This window comes from Loxodonta africana, chromosome 10 (assembly GCF_030014295.1).
Source record: "Loxodonta africana isolate mLoxAfr1 chromosome 10, mLoxAfr1.hap2, whole genome shotgun sequence".
Taxonomy (NCBI): domain Eukaryota; kingdom Metazoa; phylum Chordata; class Mammalia; order Proboscidea; family Elephantidae; genus Loxodonta; species Loxodonta africana.
The window spans coordinates 6,790,310-6,805,964 of NC_087351.1; positions in this window are offsets into that span (position 1 = coordinate 6,790,310).

Below are 15,655 nucleotides of genomic sequence, written 5' to 3' on the forward strand. Positions count from 1 at the left end.
CGAAGGCTCAATTACACTCCCGTGTGCTATTACCGCTGCACTTCACGCGCGGGTGATGAGCGTGATCCAGCATGATCGATGGAAAAGACGTGAAGCGAAAAATCACTGCAAATAATTCAACTGTTATGCTACATTTACGGCATATAATAAATGTCTTATGATGACTATGAAGAGATTCATTTTAATTATGGAAAATAAATTATGTCTCCATTAAATAAATGTTACTAATCAGTGTTTAAAGAATATCCATTGAGGGACACACATCATTAGCCCGCCCGGAGCAGCCTCATGGCTCAGTCTGGCCCTGCCTTGAAACCCCCCAGAGCTGGTGCTTTCTCAGACTTGAACCGGCACATGCCTGGGGGTCAGGGTGGGGCCTAAGGCTCTGCATTTCTAATAAGCACCCAGACAATGCCCACACCACTCCAGGAAAACTTTACAAAATGGGTGGTCGGCCTAGAGTTTGTAGGTTGAATTTTTTAAAACACTGCGTTAAAATATTATTGATCTTGATTTGTTATTGCTGTTAGTTGCCGTCAAGTCAATTCCAAGTCATGGCAACCCCACGTGTGTGGAGTGGAACTGCTCCCTATGGTTTTCACTTTTGTGATCTTTTGGCTGCAGTCTGCCAGGCCTGTCTTCCAAGGCGCCCATGGGTAGATTCAAAATGCGAAACGTTTGGCTGGAAGTCAGTGCTTAGCTGTTTGCACCACCCAGGACCTCCTATTTATCTTGATTAGTGAGGCTGTACCCCTCAAATTTTGCACCCCAGTAGAGTCCCTGGCTTGCCGTCCTGTAGTCTGGCCCGGGTTCTGCCTGCAGACCACACTCAGGGAGATCCTGGTGGGCCCGGTGTTCATTTCTGCTCTGTGGCTGACTCACACTCTGCTTCTATATGCACGGGTGACACAGTCCAGTCTGCCTTCACATGCCGCCAGTTCTCCTCTCGTGCAAAATGTGGCCCAAAATTTCAGGAAGTACTTGAATGTGCGCTAATTATGTAGGTTATTCCTGGAATTTTATCTTCCCCTAATAAAACTCCTTCCATGTGAAAAAATTAAAGAATACTTGACTATAATGGCAGATGTTACATTTCCTGAGGGTATGTGTATATACGTGTCTGTGTTCCCCTTTTAAATGAAGCCCATACATTATTTTATTTTTTTCCCCAAATAAGCCCTCATGCAAAAAAGTTTTGCTTCCCACTGGTTGGGTTCTATCTACCATCCTGTTTATAGACAGTTCTCTATTTATTGTCATTGGAGTACTCTAAGAAAACTCCCTGAGAAACCTTTTGTAGAGAGCTTTTGTTAGACGAAGTTAGAGTGTACATTAACATGTGAAAAGCCTGTCAAGCACTGTCAGACTTTAAGGACTTTCAACTGCTTCTTCGATAGTGGAGAAGAGAGTCCCCCCGCCCCGCCCCGCTTTTTTTTTTTTTTAAAGATAAGCTAAACTATGTTGGCTTGAGATAACCTCAGATAATCCATCATTCCTCCATTGCTCTTATCCTTTTAATATGTGTCCTCTTTTTAAAAACAGATTGGCACAATTCTCCTAGTCTCAACATACCAATCCAGTGAGATGGTTGACCTTCATCAGCCTGGTATTTTATACTGGGCAGAGGTGCTTAGAGACACCTTCCAACTTAGAGACTTCATCATACAGCTGGTGTCTGCAGCTCGTTTATAAAAATATTAAACAAGGTCATCTCCAGGATGGTTCCCTTATCATCTGCTTACAAAGAGCTCAACAATCTGCCCCTCCCTTCCCCATCTGGCCTCTGCTCTGTTTGCCACAAGCCACAAAAGCAATTTTATCCAAACAGACACACCCATTTACTTACATGGTGAGCAGAAAGTACACGCAAAAAGTCACTTACCACGGTGGTTCAGTGGAAAGCCATGGAAAGAACTGGGTCAGCAGGAGAGGGTTGTGGGTGGGAGAGAAGAAAGGGGGTTTGTGATGGGGTGGGGAGTCCCTAGGTGGTGCAAACTGTTAAAGTGCTCAGGTGCAAACCAAAAGGTTGGAGGTTCGAGTCCACCCAGGAGTGCCTCAGAAGAAAAGCTAATAATCTACTGTTACCAATTGCCAATCTGACACAAAGGGCCCTTGTCTTTTCCTAAGAATACACGCGAAAGACAAACTTTATCTTCAGCAAGCTTTATGTTGCTTGAGTCAAGCAAAAGGAGTCAGCGGGGATCTAAGCCTCTCCAAAAAACTGACTTGTAAAGGGAAGCAAGGTTAGGGCTTATATGGGTTCGGTGGAGACAATAGAGTAATGAATATTTACTGGGCTTCTTTCAAGGGGCGGGTACTTCTCAGAATGGCGGTGTATGTTAATTAGGTTGCGTGAGCATCTGGAATCTAAGATGAAACCTGCTGATATTCAAGATGGAGTCCTCTTGGCAGCCCTTGGCATCACTTATTATGGGATATAGTGCAAGCACACTTGATCTTCAGCACTACATCGCCATCATCGGAGGGCTAAGGAAGGCCAAACAGCAGTCACACTCTGCTCCTTTGTGCATACGGAGCCTACAAAGGAGGAGGGAACTGGAAAGGCACTGAGAAGGAGATAGTAATTCACAGGCTGCCCCAATCCTATCTCATGTTGGCAGGGTGGGTTCCCGTTTACTCAACTTCTAAACGGCAGTTTTTTTAAAAGCTCATTTGTTCCACCAGCACAGTAAATCCTATCTGTCTCACTACTTCCAAAAAATCAGCCATTGAAAGTTGTATGGAGCAACAGAACAACCAGAACGGAAATAATGAGAATGTTCACATGATGTGAAGGATGTAACCAATGTCACTGAACAACTCGTGCAGAACTTGTTGAATGGAAACCTAAACTGCTGTGTAAGCCTTCACTGAAAACACAATAAAATATTATCTTAAAGAAAGTTTTATGGACCACAGTTCTACTCTGGCACACATGGAATTGTCATGAGTCAGAGGTGACTCGAAAACAAGTGGTGAGGGTGAATGGTATAGGAGCGAATGTCAAAACTCCCAGCACGTAGAGCTTTTGCTTGTCTTTTACCAAGATGACTTTTTGATTCTTAGTAAATATGTGTTGAAATCTAACATGTGCTTTGCATTGTGCTAGGAGTTATGGATAATACAGATGGGTCCTACAGCACTGAACCATTACTCAGTGATTTTATAATCTAGTAAAATTAACACATATGAAGCCACTGGGTGCAAGCACACACACACAAATGCAGAAAATAGTTTCTACAACATCCCAAACCCTTCAGAAATATCTTAGTTACTCCTCACAACTGTCTTGCAAAGTTGGGCACTACTGATCACTTGCAATCGACAGAAAAGCTGAGGTGCACGAAGGATAAGTCACTCTCCCAACATCAAGCAGCTAACAAGTGGCAGAGATGGGCTGCAGTCCTATACTGATCTTACACCGTGGGGTCAGGGAAAATCTCAGTGGGTTAACCTGATAAGACTTTATTTCCTGTCCAAAGTCCTCTTTACATGTTCTCAGTTGGCTGGGCTTCCCTGCGATGTTATTCTCCAATTGGTGACTCAGGAATCCAGGTCTCTTCCGTTTTGAAGCTCTGTGATTTCCAGCTTGTGATGTCTAAAATCATCAAAAGGGGGAAGCGAATGATGATGGTTGACGAGGTATCTCACCACCTCCATGCAGGAGTGATACATGTGCCTAAGTGGCCGTGGGATGCAGGACCCTGTGGAAAAACAGGAGATACGAAAGCCAATAGCTAAGTTCGTCGTGTGCATGGGAAAGTAGCGATTGTAGGATGTGATTTTGGCTTGGTGGCTGGAAAAAAAAATGGTAAGTCTGTAATTAATAAAACCCGTTTAAACTTTAAATGTTGGCTGAGTGGCACAATCAGTTAAGTGCTTGACTGCTAGCCGAAAGGTTGGCAGCTCAAACCCAACCAGAGGTAACTCGGAAAACAGTTCTGGCAATCTGCTTCCAAAAGGTCACAGCCTTGAGAACCCTTTGGAACAGCTCTACTCTGCACACACGGAGTTGCCGTGAGTTGAAATCTACTCAGCTAACACCAACAACACTGAACTTATAGAGGCCAAGAGGGTGAAAGGAGCCAGCTGGTGCGGCAGGGAGTGGTAGAGGCTGGGTGCTGGTCTCCAGCTGGGTGAGTCTGCGCAAGTGAAAGAGCCTTTCTGTTCCTCAGCTTGTGCATCTGTTCTGCCTGAAAGCTTCTGTGGGTGATCTTCCAAGTCCAGTCCCTCATTGCCCCCTACTATCCTCTCCTTGCGTGCCCCCAGCTCTGAAATTCTGTGAGAATCAAAGTCCAGGGTGGCCAGGCACAAGTCACTTTCCATTTTTCTGGTTTCCTTAGGGATACAGAGAGTTTCTTGGCAGGAATATGGAACCCAAGTCTTACACACTGCAAGGCTTTCGTGTCGCCCATCTTCCCATGGGGTCCTGCATTCCATGGTCACTTAGGCACCCACCATGGAGACTTGGAGCCCCGGGTCACATTGGCTTCACTTCCTTCCCTTTAACAAGGTCCTGCACTTGCTCTCTTCCTTTCAGTCTTTGGTCGTCTCTCCTGTATTCCCGTTTTCTCTGTGTCGCCTGCTACGTACCGTCTCCACCCTACGTGACTTAAGTGTTGTGAGAGAATTGACACAAGACTCTGCTGAAAAAGCCCTACAGCTAAATCCCAGGCTGACGTTTGGTACACTTGGAAAATACTTTCCGCTTGCAATGCGCTGTCATGTGGGCATGTTATCCCTGAGACTGGGGACGATAAACAACCCCGATGAGCCCATGACCTGGCTGCCCAGCATTCCAAGGGAGGGGAGCCTCCCTGACCAGGCCAGACACCCCCACGCCCTCTCTTCTCCCATTCTCACAGTCTTCCGACTCCCGGGGAGTGCTGGAGGAGATGACTGAGAGCTCCAGGCTCCCAGCTCAGGGCGGGCTCTGCCACCCTTCGCCTCCTAGCCACAACCCACTGAGAAGGGAGGGTGTCCCAGGTTCCACTTCATGGCTGGAACCAGGGAATTTCAGGAGAAGGGGCGAGCAAATTGGGTCAGACTTCCTTGCGGGATGGGAGATTCCTTGGAGCAACCGGGGATGTGTCAGCTGCTAAGTGATTCACTGTCTTCTCCCAGCTACGCCCCCACCCTCCCCTCTGGGAGCTCCAGCTGCCAAGAAGCACTGCCCTGCCCACTGGCTGCTGCCTCACGTGTGTTAATAATAGCGAGCATCATTCATGGGGATGTAGAATGTGCCAGCAAGTGTGCTAACCGCTTTACAAATGTAACCACCTCACCAGCTCGGGATATAAAATGAGATCCTGTTCTTTCAAACATGAAAATTAAAGGCCTTGGGGCCCTCCTTATCCCTAATGAAAGGTCCAGGACCCCAGGAAGTCTTCTTCAGTCTAAGGATCAGTTCAGATTAACATCGCCTTAAGACAGTAAACCTGAAAGCTCGCTTGGTCTCTCCTCCAAGGAGCTTATTCTTTTTGACTGTGGTTGCCACTGTTGGTGATCAGTGCTGAGACCCAGATTCCACAGAATCTTCCACCAGAGCAATCCCCCTAATGAAACTACTGACCTGCTGCCCAAGGCAGCTCCTGACCATTCTGCAGTCAGCCTTCAAATAGACACTTCCAGCAATGGGAACAAAGCCAAAAGCACTGTGATGTTACAGCATGTATTAAGTCTTCTCCATTGTCCTCTGTCCATGTCACTTCAACTCGTGGCCCCTTCAATTTCAAACACCAGGCGCTGGGCACAACTCTGGTTTTTATACACAGCTCTCTGAGTTCACACACTGCTTCATTTTTCCATACTCAGCTACTGGGCTATGAATCTCATTCCCTATATAGAAAAAGGACCACCCCCCGTAAGTAATACGTGGAAACCCTGGGTGCTGCAAATGACTAATGCACTTGGCTGCTAACTGAAATATCGGAGACTCAAGTCCACCAGAGACACCTCGGAAGAAAGACTGTCAAAAACCCTATGGAGCTAGTGAAGGGAGTAGGATCTCTGGTCTTAAAAGCTTGCAAGTGACCATCTAAGACACAGCTACTGGTCTCAGCTCACCAAGAGCAAAACAGCAAGAAGATAACCAAAAGTGCACAAAAGAAATAAGTCTATAACAACCACAACTTCATCTACGCTGAGATCAGAAGAACTAGGTTGTGCCCGGCTACTACCACTGACCATTCTGACCCGGGCCACAATAGTTGGTCCTGGATAGAATGGGAGAAAAATAAGGAGCAGAACTCAAATTCTTATTAAAAAAAAAAAGTTTTTTAAGCCAGATAAACTGGAACAGTAGAGAACAAATGAGTCAGAGACTATCACCCTGAGACACTCTTTAAACCTAGAACCAAGCCTATTCCCTGAGATCACCTTTTCACAAAATAGCAGAGTGGCACACAAAATAAAGGATATTACTGGTAAGATCAGTGCCCTACTTAAAAGGTGTCATTAAGAGACCAAAAGGCCGACAATCACTCAAAAGATGAGATAAGGGGGCAGGAGTACTGGAAAGGGAACAACCAGAACACAATTAACTGAGAATGTTGAGACATTGTGAAAACTGTGACTAATATCACTGAACAACTTGTGTGGAAATTGTCAAATGGGAACCTAACTTGCTGTGTAAACTTTCACCAACAACTCCATAAAATAATATTATAAGGAAAATAAAAAAATCTACGGAGCACAACTCTACTACCCATTGCGTTTACCATGAGTCAGGATTGACTCTATGGCAACTGGCTTTTTTGTTTGTTTGTTTGGTTTCCTGTCTCAGGATTACAGGCATGTTTTTCAGGAGCTCATTTCACCTTATTGTTTATGGACTATCTTTCTGAAATCTCCAACTCTTTTGCGTTATTAACTCTGTTCCACAAAAGAGGAAACAGAATAACAGTAAGGGAACTGGCCAGTGTCACACAGTTAACAAACGGTATACATGGGATTCAAGCCCACACCCCGAACCTGACACAGCACTGCTCCCTCTTGCTGAAGTCTTCTTGTTTGGGATGTCCATCTACATCTAAGTCAAGGGAAGAAGCTCCTTGGGTCAGTAAATGCATTTCTCTATGGAGCCATTGGATCTGAGGAGAATGAGGAAATTCAGGTGGAGGAGGCCAAGCTGAAAGCCCTTATCTGAACTCCACTGGAGAAGATGAACGCCTGAATCATTTGTGAGTAGCCAGAACATGTCATGTCACATGTTGGGTGTGGCGATTTAGCCTTGGACTTTGGCCTGGCCTGGCCCTCTTACTAGGCCAACGGCCTGGGTTAAGAAGACTCACGAGGGTAAACGTGAAAGAATTCAAAGGTGTGTGTGCCAGCTCTGAGCCTCTTACCACTCCAAGGCTGACTTTGGCCCCCAAAATTAGCACTAGCCTCCTTGGCCGTACCTGCTGTTGCACTGAGCCTGATGCTTTTTGGACAGAAACCCAAGGGAAGGAGGGCTTTTACTGGTCCCACCTGAAAATCATTTGGATATATGAATTTGACTTTTCCAGTACCATCCCTGATCATCCCTTTCTATCCCAGTAAAGGTCCACCACCATGAAGCACTGTTCCAAACAAGAACTTCAGAAGAAAATCATATTAACAGAAGTTAGATTTGAGTACCATTCAAGAGCCAGTCGCAGATGGAGAAATAAGAGACCTGACGCTATGGGCGCAGAGAAGAGAAGGAGCAGGTGGGGCCGAGAGAGACTAACGTTCTGGGGTGAGGAGTGGAGGAATGTTAACAGGAAGTAACTGGTGGATTACCAAGGCAAAGCAAACACAGGATCCAAAGCTGCTCACGCGGCCTACCCATAGGGAACGTTGCCAAGACAGGACACCGCAGGAAGGGAAGAACGGAAGAGCCGCGGCGCCCGGGCTGAGCAGCCAGAACAGGGGGAGGCGGTGCTCACGAAGCATTCCCAGGCCTACTGTTTGAGAACCTCAGCTGGAAGAATTCTGCCCATTTGGTGTGGGTACAGTTGAATCCTGCCCCCAACCCCTATCCAGCCCGTGGAAATCCAAAGCTCTCCCCTGGATCTCTATTAATTCCAGAGGGCTTATATTTATAGCTGGCTGCCACCTGGGCGACCCCTTCCCCATGTGTTGTCTCTGTGCTGCACCATGTCGACTCAGACATGAAACACAACAGCCCCTCCCCAGTTTCCATGCACCTCTGCCCACCCCCTTCCAAAATAGGCTTTGAAGGATTTTGGTCTGAGGGGAGATGGAAGAGAAGATTTATCACAATGATGTAAGGCAGTTGTTACAGATGGCAAGGTTTTGTTCTTACTACATCTGCTTACTTTGGGCTTCTTTAAGGGGTGAACAATTTGCTATTACTTGTGTCTAAATATACGTTATCTCTTTCACGATAGTGAGCTGATGTATACATATATATACACAGATAATAACTATCATTAAAGCTAACATTTATTGAGAATTTATCATGTGTCAAGCACTATTAAGAAATTTATAAGGATTAATTTTTTTTTATTCTCACAGCTATCATCATTTTACAGACTAGGAAACTCTTTATTAAAAAGGGTGGTAAAAAAAATTAGATTGAGTGGTAAAGTAACTTCTTTAAAGGTTATGCAGCTACTATTTGCAGATGACATGGTCTTATACACAGAAAACCCTAAGGAATCCTCCAGAAAATAATGAAACTAATAGAAGAGTTCAGCAGAGTATGGGGATACAAGATAAACATACAAAAATCAGTTGGATTCCTCTACACCAACAAAAGGAACATCGAAGAGGAAATCACCAAATCAATACCATTTACAGTAGCCCCCAAGAAGATAAAATACTTAGGAATAAATCTTACCAGAGATGTAAAAGACTTATACAAAGAAAACTACAGTACACTTCTGCAAGAAACCAAAAGAGACTTACATAAGTGGAAGAACATACCTTGCTCATGGATAGGAAGACTTAACATTATAAAAATGCCTATTCTACCAAAAGCAATCTATACATTTAATGCAATTCCGATCCAAATCCCAACGACATTCTTTAATGAGATGGAGAAACAAATCACCAATTTCATATGGAAGGGAAAGAGGTCCCGGATAAATAAGGCATTACTGAAAAAGAAGAACAAAATAGGAGGCCTTACTTTACCTGATTTTAGAACCTATTATACCGCCACAGTAGTCAAAATAGCCTGGTACTGGTACAACAACAGATACATGGACCAATGGAACAGAATTGAGAATCCAGACATAAATCCATCCACATATGAGCAGCTGATATTTGACAAAGGCCCCAAAACAGTTAAATGGTGAAAAGACAGTCTTTTTAACAAATGGTGCTGGCATAACTGGATATCCATCTGAAAAAAAAATGAAACAAGACCCATACCTCACTCCATGCACAAAAACTAACCCAAAATGGATCAAAGACTTAACTATAAAATCTAAAACGATAAAGATCATGAAAGAAAAAATAGGAACAAAGTTAGAAGCCCTAATACATGGCATAAACAGTATAGAAAACATTATAAAGAATATAGAAGAAAAACTAGATAACTGGGAGCTCCTAAAAATCAAACACTTATGCTCATCCAAAGACTTCACCAAAAGAGTAAAAAGACTACCTACAGACTGGGAAAAAGTTTTTAGCTATGACATTTCTGATCAGCGCCTGATCTCTAAAATCTACATAATCCTGCAAAAACTCAACTAAAAAAGACAAATAACCCAATTAAAAAATGGGCAAAAGATATGAATAGACACTTCACTAAAGAAGACATCCAGGTAGTTAACAGATATATGAGGAAATGTTCACGATCATTAGCCATTAGAGAAATGCAGATCAAAACTACAATGAGATTTCATCTCACTCCAACAAGGCTGGCATCAATCCAAAAAACACAAAATAACAAATATTGGAGAGGCTGTGGAGAGATTGGAACACTTCTACACTGCTGGTGGGAATGTAAAATGGTACAACCACTTTGGAAATCAATTTGGCACTTCCTTAAAAAGCTAGAAATAGAACTACCATGTGATCCAGCAATCCCACTCATTGGAATATATCCTAGAGAAATAAGAGCCTTTACACAAACAGATATATGCACACCCATGTTTATTGCAGCACTGTTTACAACAGCAAAAAGATGGAAGCAACCAAGGTGCCCATCAACAGATGAATGGATAAAGAAATTATGGTATATTCACACAATGGAATACTACACATCGATAAAGAACAGTGAGGAATCTGTGAAACATTTCATAACATGGAGGAACCTGGAAGGCATTATGCTGAGTGAAATTAGTCAGTTGCAAAAGGACAAATATTGTATAAGACCACTATTATAAGAGCTTGAGAAATAGTTTAAACTGAGAAGAAAACATTCTTTTGTGGTTACAAGAGGGGGGAGGGAGGGAGGGTGGGAAAGGGGTATTCACTAATTAGATAGCAGATAAGAACTACTTTAGGTGAAGGGAAAGACAGCACACAGTACAGGGGAGGTCAGCACAATTGGACTAAACTAAAAGCAAAGAAGTTCCCTGAATAAACTGAATCCTTTGAAGGCCAGTGTAGCAGGGGCAGGGGTCTGGGGACCAAGGTTTCAGGGGACATCTAAGTCAATTGGCATAATAAAATCTATTAAGAAAGCATTCCGCATCCCACTTTGAAGAGTGGCGTCTGGGGTCTTAAACGCTAGCAAGCAGCCATCTAAGATGCATCAGTTGGTCTCAACCCACCTGGATCAAAGGAGAATGAAGAACACCAAGGACACAAGGTAATTACAAGCCCAAGAAACAGAAAGGGCCACATGAACCAGCGACTACATCATCCTGAGACCGGAAGAACTAGATGGTGCCCGGCTACAACTGATGACTGCCCTGACAGGGAACACAGCAGAGAACCCCTGAGGGAGCAGGAGAGTAGTGGGATGCAGACCCCAAATTCTCATAAGACCAGACTTAATGGTCTGACTGAGACTGGAAGGACCCTGTGGTTACGACCCCCAGACCTTCTGCTGCCCTAGGACAGGAACCATTCCTGAAGCCAACTCTTCAGACATGGATTGGACTGGACAATGGGTTGGAGAGGGATGCTGGTGGGAAGTGAGCTTCTTGGATCAGGTGGACACTTGAGACTATGTTGGCATCTCCTACTTGGAGGGGAGATGAGAGGGCGGAGGGGGTTAGAATCTGGCGAAAAGGACACAAAAAGAGTGGAGGGAGAAAGCAGGCTGTCTCATTAAGGGGAGAGTAATTGGGAGTGTGTAGCAAGGTGTATATGGGTTTTTGTGTGAGAGACTGACTTGATTTGTAAACTTTCATTAAAGCACAATAAAAATTATTTTTTTTAAAAAAAGGTTAAGCAGCTAAAAAAATAGTGGGGCTGGGATTTGAGCATAGGCATCTGGCTGCAGAGATGCCCTCATGACTGGTGCTGGTCCGGATCCCTGGAAGAGCCCACACAGCACCTCAGCAATGAACTGGACCATCTGCCTGAGAAGTAGAAGATGAGGTGTGAGGGAGGGAAATGAGAGAGATGGCTCGTTATGTCAGTAGCATTTGGGCACTGAGTGAGAATGATCTACTTTATAAAGCGGCAGGTTTTCTCCTGGAGTCATGGGCTCTGGACCTCAATAACAGCCAACACCAGAAAAGAAAAGAGCTCCACGGACTGGGAAGCACACTTCAGCCTGAGCCTGCAGAGGCAGGGTGGGAGAATTAAGACGGGGATTCAGGTGTTTGAGCAGGAGTCTCTGTCTTGGCTCCATGCTGCAGAAAAAGAAGGTTCTTGGCTAGCTACCACTGGTGCTTTTCCTACAAGGTGGGAAAAGCAGAAAAAAATACAAGGTGAGAAAAGCAGAAAAAATAAGTATTACTTCAGAGTCTTAAGATCTCTAGTATCTTTTGCTGTCTCTTGATTTTCAGATTTGGATTTTTTTTTTTTCTCTATAAAGAGTGTTTTTTCTAACTAAGTGATACAGCCTCGTTGTGGAGAATTTGGAAAATACAGAAATGTTTAAAGGATAAAACGACAATCATCCACTGATTAACTTACTATTTTGTTATATTGGATCCATGAGTTTCTCAACAAATAGCAATGGGATCATTGGATGAACTTTGCAAAAGAAACTGAATAATTCCTACCTTTCATCACAAAAGACATCTGGGTCTGTTACAGATCTAAATATAAAACCTAAGCTATATGCTTTAGAACGCATGTAGAAGAGCTTATCACTTTGGAATAAGGAGATCTCTTAAATGAGGCACCAAGAGGACAAAGCATAAAGTAAAGATTGAACTACATTGCAGTTAGAGACTTCTGCTCATCAAAAGACAGCATCCCCAAAGGGCAAAAAGACAACCTGCTGGTGGGAAAAAAAATACAACACAGAGAACTAGAACATATAAAGAACTCTATGGATCAATAAGAAAAATAAACCCTACAGAAATGAAAATTTGTGTCCACACAAAAATTTGCACATGTATGTTCATAGCAGCATTATTCATAATACATTAAAAAAAAAAGTGGAAACAAGCCAATGTCCATCAACTGATGAATGAATCAGTAAAGTGTGCAATACCTGTACACAGACCAAGAGGCAGTTGTCCGAACAGAACAAGGGATAATTGTGTGGTTTAAAATCAGGAAAGGTGTGCATCAGGGTTGTATCTTTTCACCCTACTTATTCCATCTGTATGCTGAGAAAATAATCCAAGAAGCTGGACTATATGAAGAAGAACATGACATCAGACTGAAGGAAGACTTGTTAACAACTTGCAATATGAAGATGACACAACCTTGCTTGCTGAAAGTGAAGAGGACTTGAAGCACTTACTGATGAAGATCAAAGACCATTGCCTCAACATAAAGAAAACAAAAATCCTCACAACTAGACCAATAAGCAACATCATGACAAAGGGAGAAAAGATTGAACTTGTCAAGGATTTCGTTTTACTTGGACCCACAATCAGTACCCATGGAAGCAGCAGTTAAGAAATCAAAAAGATGCATTGCATTGGGCAAACCTGCTGCAAAAGACCTCTTTAAAGTGTTAAAAAGCAAAGATGTCACTTTAAGGACTAAGGTGCGCCTGACCCAAGCCATGGTATTTTCAATCACCTTATATGCATTTATATGCATGCGAGAGCTGGACAATGAATAAGGAAGACGGAAGAAGAATTGATGCCTTTGAATTATGGCACCGTCGAAAAATATTGAACATGCCGTGGATTGCCAGAAGAACGAACAAATTAGTCCTGAAATAAACACAGCCGGAGTGCTCCTTGGAAGCAAGGATAGCAGGATTTCATCTCACATAGTTTGTGCATACTGTCAGGAGGGACCAGTCCCTGGAGAAGGACAGCATGCTTGGTAAAGCAGAGGGTCAGCGAAAAAGAGAAAGATCGTCAACCAGATAGATTGACTCAGTGGCTGCAACAATGGGCTCGAACATAACAACAATCGTGAGGATGGTGCAGGGCTAGCAGTGTTTCCTTCTGTTGTACATACATAGTCGCTGTGAGTCAGAAGAGTCGAGGGCACCTAACAACAACAACATACAGTGCAATACTATTCAGCAATAAAAAGAGAGTGAAGTCCTGATACACCCTAAAATATGAATCATGAAATCATCATGCTAAGTGAAAGAAGACAGTCACGAAGGACCACATATTATATGATTCCTTTGATAGGAAATGTCCATAATGGGTAAATCTATAGAAACAGAAAAATTGGTTGACTTGGGTGTGGGAACGGGAAACTGGGGTGGTGGCTAACGGGTGCAGGGCTCTTTGGATGGCCATGAGAATGTTCTAAAACTGATCGCAGTGATGGGAGCACAACTAGGCAAGACACAAAAAGTCATTGAACTGTGCACTTTAAATGGGTGAATTTTATGATATGTGACTTATATCTCGGAAACCCTGGTGGCCTAGTGGTTAAGAGCTATGGCTGCTAACCAAAAGGTCGGCAGTTCGACTCCACTGGCCGTTCCTTGGAAACTCTATGGGGCAGTTCTACTCTGTCCTTTAGGGTTGCTATGAGTCAGAATCAACTCGATGGCAAGGGGTTTAGCTTTTTATTTTTTTAAGCTGTTAAGAAAATAAGAAAAAGACAATCAATTTAATAGAAAAAATAGTTTAAAAACAACCCAAAACCTTGAAATAGCACTTCATTTAAAAAAAAAAAAAATTCAAATGGCCGATACAACAGTAAAATGTCCTTGGGATAGATTGTCTCTCTCCGCTATGCCCCACGAGGGCAGAGCCCATGTGTGCTTTGCTGAGCTCTGTCAACGCAAAGCTGGCCTGGCACAAAGAATGTGCTCTATAAACACTTTTTAGAGTAATGAGTGAATGAGTGAATGATCGAGTGAAGCAAAGTGTATCCAGTCTGCCTGCCCTGCCCGTCTTTGAGAATGAGCCATCTCCCCCAGGAAACAGCCTCACAAAATAGACGTTGCTGGGTTCTCCTGCGGGACAAGCAGAGCCTCAGGGCCAGCTGTGGAGCGTGAGGGTGTGGATGGGCCCCTTCACCGGCTGATCGGGAATAGAGGATATCTACGGTCCTTGCTGGTGGGAACAGGTAATGTGCTTGGTTGGATGTTTGAATCTACCCAGAGGCACCTTGAAAGAAAGGCCCGGTGTTCTACTTTAGAAAAATCAGCCATTGAAAGCCCTACGGAGCACAGCTCTACCCCGACACACACGGGGCAGCCACGAGTCGGAACTGCCTCGACAGCAAAGTCTCGGGACTTCGTCACCCGGCCAGGGCCAGACCTCAGGGCAGGGTAAGAACTTGGAAACTTGGATCTAAACAGGGAGAAAATACTTGTTTAAAAGTAACTGAAGAGATACTGGAATCCACTTTCTTTCCTACTGAAAAAAAAAAAAGAGAAAGAGAGAAAGAAATGGAGGCATATTCTGAAAATATTTCTCTGGCTGCACGGGTATATGAGCTTTGAGAGTGACAAAAAGCGGGGCCTGGCTTCCTGAGCACACACAAAAAAGTATGACTAAAATTTAGGTGGGCTTAAATAAAACATGCAAATTTCAGTAGTTTGTCTGAAAAAACTAGGCCACTAACTGTTCATGGTCCATGCTTTTTTACACTGCGAATTGACACAGGTTCAAAAACTGTGAGGACTTTTTTCCCCGGTTTTTTGGAATCAGGAACAAGGAATATTTCTTGTTAGAGTATAAAACAGGGAACAGAGTTCACATATGTTACATAAAGTTATTTTTTTTTTAAACTCTTCTGGAAAGAGACAGGACTGTGTGCAATGGAAAACTGAAAATGTTCCAATTTTAAGATGAGTCAGCGAATAGCTTCACAGTGACAGCGACCTGGGAGCCCTGCTGAACAGACAGACCCGCTCTGATGGCAAAGCAGCCCTGTTTCCTGGCTTGCAGGAGCCACAGCCACTGGGAGGCCTTTTCTAGGTGATGTGTCTCTGTGCCTATGCTTGTTGAAATTTATTAGGAACAGAGCATAATATTCCCAGGACAACACTTAGCCACAGGAAAGGGCTTGCGTTCAGTGGAATGTGATTACATCAGGCCTCCTCGTCCCGTCCAGCCTTTTCCTCCTCTTTCCCACATGGCTTTGGGCAGGCTGTTTTGTATAACTGCCAGCTTATAATCACATTTCTCCTATTTGCAGGGAAATCATCCACACCTGG